At 37.1% G+C, this 5089-nt stretch overlaps 1 long non-coding RNA gene across 1 annotated transcript; it reads left to right on the top strand.

Moving 5' to 3' along the window:
- Nucleotides 1-222: 222 nt before the first annotated feature.
- On the top strand, nucleotides 223-3848 carry LOC129510472 (uncharacterized). The gene is made up of 3 exons (XR_008664607.1): nucleotides 223-417; nucleotides 1372-1489; nucleotides 3730-3848. It is a non-coding gene; the product is annotated as an uncharacterized LOC129510472 (long non-coding RNA).
- The last annotated feature ends 1241 nt before the right edge of the window (nucleotides 3849-5089 follow it).

Genomic DNA, 5089 nt, shown 5'->3' on the forward strand with positions numbered 1-5089 from the left:
GGTAAGTAATGGTTTTTGAGCTAATGGGAATACGGTCACATTCCTTTGGAATCATGGGCAGAAAAGAGGCATATGGGAAGGTGATGGATGGCCTCTGTATCTTTAGCATACATTCTAGTCATGGAACTGTAGGCTTTTCGGTAGAACCTGGTCCTAGAAATACTCTCATTTTATGGTCACTTCTTCCTGCAAGTTTTCAGTGTCCCCGAACGCTGAGAATTTGCCCAGGGGCAGTCACCTGATTACAAGAGAGGACCTGGAAACCAGCTCATGTGACCCACACATTCCACATGCTTGCTGGAGTGGAGCTTTGGGGACTTTGCAGAATTACTGGAATCACGTGGGATATGCAGAGGGAAATGACAGGGTGGAGGACATTTAGCTTAACCGTGCACTAGAAGAACAGATAACGCCCTGGTAAGTGGAACGAAACGGACCTTTCTGAATGAAGGGGAAGACACATGGCATAAAGGCATTTCCTATTACCCTTCCCCCATCAAGGAAATCTTGTTTTCTTTCCCTCAGAAAAAAGATGTCTCTTTTTCCCAACGTGTTAACAGAGACCAATGAAAAGAAATAGGCTGCTTTGTGCCCATCAATAGAATCTATATAGCATCTTTCCCCCCCAGGGATTAATTCAGCTTTTGATTAAATCTTTCTGAGATTTAAATCATGATGTTACAAACCTCCAAGGAACTCCTCTATGAGTTGTGACCTTCTTTATTACTCTCTGCTGTTTGGTAAAGTACGAAGATTGATTTATAATGGTGTATAATGTGTTTGAAAACAAGGGATGGCAACAAGAATTGCAAAATGTAAGATTCATATAAAGTAAATATTGCAAAAAGTATGCTTTAGTTAAAATATTCTATAATTAATGCTGAGTTACAACTGTGTAGCTAGTAACACTAGTGTCAAATGAGTATAATAATGTTGTTAGGGCTGTAAATTATATCCAATGATTAGCTAAATAATCCTACAATGGGGAGGAAACGGCAATGCTGAAAAGGGATTTTGAATATCACATTGTACAGTTGAGACAGATTTAGTTTAGAAGACTTTTGAATTGAGACAAGCTCTTTTTAAATAAACTATTCATATTCAGTGTTCATTTATTTTTATCAGCCTAATTTTGGTTTCAATAATTATTTTGCCATTAGTATCATCAAGGATGGAAGTGATTTAATGTTTTGAGGACAACACAAAATAAATCCTTTATTTTTAACCAGAATATCCTAGCACCAGACCAGCGGCTACTACTGTTGTTTCTTCAAATTCCCTCTTTACTTCAAAAGGTTTTTAAGGGCAAAAGGTCAACCCTTTAAAAGAAAGACCTGCACTTTTTTTTTCTCATGTCTTTGCTGAGTCCAGCCAGAAGATTAAAAGTGCCGTATACAATTTAAGCATCTATGGGAGACAAGTCAGAATCTGAGGACAATCCACCAGGAGGGCTTGGTACCCGCAGTTATAAGGCGACTGCGATATTTGGGTAAGATCATGTTAATTTTTATTTTCTGTTTTGATAAAAATGACTGGCAAGTCTTAGAGTCGTATAAAATAGAAATAGAACAGTGAGCAGTTAACACAGTGCTTCTTGGGTTATTTAGCAGATTCCAATGTACTATTGATAGCTCTATCACATTTCCAGTAATTACAAACCCTTTTTTCTCTAGGAGATGGGGGGCGAGGGCTGCGATATATTTAGCCCCCTTCCCCCAATGCCATGTGTATAGTGGGTCTTGCAATGCAGGTGGCTGGGAGTGGGGACAACCATGTGAAATCGGAAGAGGGCAGAGCACGTGCAAGTGCATTCTCTGTCATCTCTGTCATCAGGCCACCAGTCACCTGCGAGGCACAGAGAACAGACATCCTGACAGCAAGCTGAGCTATCACCTCGTCCCATATGACTTACATGCGATGGGGGCTGCATCCTGTTACAAGTCCTTGAAACGTGCTCAGCCCATCTGAATTGCTTAGAAAGCAATCCCTAAGCTGAATATTCAGCAGGATTCTCACTAGGGGCAATGGCTTGTACTCGAAAATACAGACTTTCTATACAAAAACAGAATGAACCCATTTCTCAAAGTCCCATGTCATTTCTCGTTGTAGAAACCACTTCCACCTTTGCCACGTGAAAGGAGAAAAGGTAAAGCACAGGTCTACGTTACCTTAGAGCTGAGATCCATCCATGAACATGCAGAAGCAGGGAGAGAAGGGGGGAGATCCAGAGAGGAAACAGGATAATGAAAAGCAAGTAATGTGTACTGATCTGAGAAACATGCCAGGAGTTTGGTTATAATAAATAAGAAAAGCAGAAGTAGATTTGAAACATTCGTTTCCCTTTATTAGCTCAGTGAGGCTGATGTGTACTGCACATTTAAAAAAAAATCACAGGAATTTTCATACAATGAATAAAACCACAACAATACATGTAGAATTGGCAGGTGGAAAAAAAAAAAAAAAGCCCGGCAAGGGCTGAACTAATCGCTCACTTTCCCTCTTCAGCATAGTTCAACCAACAGTGTTACACTTTCACCTACAAATCTTAAAGTAGCTCCATCAAATCAGCAGTTCACATTATTGAAAATGTCTGTCACATAGGTACAAATTTAGAATCATCACATTATATTACATGGCTATTCTAGGTCATCTATAGATCAGGTCTTTAGACTACAGTGATTGAAGTTCTCGTTACAGCCATCAAAAAAGGACACATAATCATTACCTACTGTAAGCTCACATCTAAAGGCATGAAAAGGTTTCCTTTTTTCAACTGACCCAACCATCATACCCCAATAGTGCAAAGTTCCCTCTCTGCTGCTTTGACTGTTGACAGCCCAACCGCGTTGTTCTCAGAGTCGTTTAGCAAAAATTGATTTTGTTGCACTGGAAGAATTATTCTGCTACATCTCTTAAAAAAAAAAAAAACACCCACATTTCTAAAGCACCAGTTCGGTTACCAAAATTGTAGATGTGGTACTTACCACAGCATGAAGGCAATGGCCTGCGGTCATCTAAAAATCCTACAGTTCTATGCTGAAATTTGCCTCCAGTGATGATGGGGTGCATGTGTTCACTTGAAATATTCTCTCCAAAAAAAATTAAAAATAAAAATAAAAGGAACACAGTTTACATTTTGATGGACTACCCACAGGGTCGGCGTAAGATACAAAAAGCTCTATTCAGATGGGTTAGTGATTCTCTCTTTGCACTAATTTTAGATGCAATTTGAAGTCCATAGAGGAAAACTATCTTCATGGTAACAATATTTGTCAGGCCAGAGTGGGGATAAATTAATCCTCAACGTGAAATCTGTAGCATTGTCTTTTGATAAGTAAGAAAAGAAACCAAGTATTTTACTCATGTCAACAATCCAGGGCAAAAAGGAGAATGTATTTAAAATTGGATCACAAAAATTTAAAGGCAAAGTAGAGAACGCATCTGGTCCTTGAACACATAATATGATTTACTAAATATTGATTTCTTAAAAATAATTTATTGCTCTTAATAGTCTTTTTATTATTATTATTCTACAACAGAAGATACTCAAAATTCAGAAAGAAAGACTGTAAACTTTAGTTTGGCGTTCACACAGAGTTAAAATATCTGCATTTAACCTACAGAACAACAAGAATTAGGCGGATTAAAGATATGTTACTGCCGTAACGCAGAACCTGTGAACAAGTTCTTTTATTTCATATTTTTTTTTATTGCTTTCTATCTACTTAGAAATAAGAAGCCAAAAAATCAAGCAAGCATCCGACAGGACAGACAGTGGATTCACTCAGAACACAATATGCTGGTGATAAATGAATGCAGCTATCAAAATTAGCTGCATTGGCCTGGGGGTGAAATCCGTTTTATAAGATTGTGTTGGGCGAGAGAAAGGAAAAAGAACGATTAAGTAGTAGGTATATCACATCTTCCAGAAAAGTCGTGTCGGCCAAACTGTAATCGAATCTCAATTTAGAAACTTGAATACACACTCCAAACTTTACTGACTTCCTTTCCAGGGGCTCCACACTCAGATGAAATCCTGATGCTCAAAATGGAGGTTTTTCGGAAGTTTTTATTGAATTTAGCAGAAGCAATGTCATCAAGAACAACATCATGGTCACGTCAGAGGCCAAGCTAGTGCAAGTAGAAACACCGCTTCTGCAAAAGCTGAATTTCCCAAATGAAACATTTCAACTCCAACCTGACAATTGCCATGCATCCTAGGTAGAAAATTTCCACTGGCTTTATTATTTTCATCATCTCATAATTTATAATAAATAGGCTATCTGCAACTGATAAATATGTCTCTTTAGTAAACAAAGGAATGAATTATCAGTATTTATACAGGATGCATAACTGTAAAAAATACAGATAAATACCATCATCATACTCTGCCAAGGGAAAGAGATACTGGCTTCAAGAATAGTCTTCAGACACACATTGATTATTGTAAAAATCATACTGTAATTATTACCTCAGCATTTTGTATCAAATTAAAATCACAAAAATTAAAACGAAACAGCATTTTAAAAAGATTTCTGACCTCTAGTTTCAAAACTACTGTTGATAGAGAAAATAAAAACATTTCTTAATGGTTACCCATTGAGAGACTTTACATAAAATCATGATATCTCCTAGAAAAATTTTAGATGAGAAAATTTCATTCCCCTAACAAATCCAGTGTATAAAACTTCAAAGAAAAACAAGCAACAAGAAAATGTGGAAAAATATCGCATAAGTGGTTACTACCTTTAGGGGGCTAGGATATTTCTTGACAAGATGCTTAGATCGAAGCTCACCTAAGAAGGGATGGATGTGCATAAAGCATCATTTTGTTGTTGTTGCACTCGACGGACACACACACTGTCTTTTTTTGTTTGTTTGTTTTTACAATCAAATATATATAAGCAGTAAGTTCAGCTTCTAGATATGTTAGTGTACAATAATTGTATCACCTCATAATTACATTTGAATATTCTTGATTAAGAAAAATTTAGCAGTTTTGAAAAGAAGGCTGCATTTACAGTGCATAGCTGTAACAAAAAAAAGAACATTGTTGTATAGTATGTACACAAAATAAAAATACTCCATT

The sequence above is a fragment of the Nyctereutes procyonoides genome, unplaced genomic scaffold (genome assembly GCF_905146905.1).
Source record: "Nyctereutes procyonoides isolate TBG_1078 unplaced genomic scaffold, NYPRO_anot_genome, whole genome shotgun sequence".
Taxonomy (NCBI): Eukaryota; Metazoa; Chordata; class Mammalia; order Carnivora; family Canidae; genus Nyctereutes; species Nyctereutes procyonoides.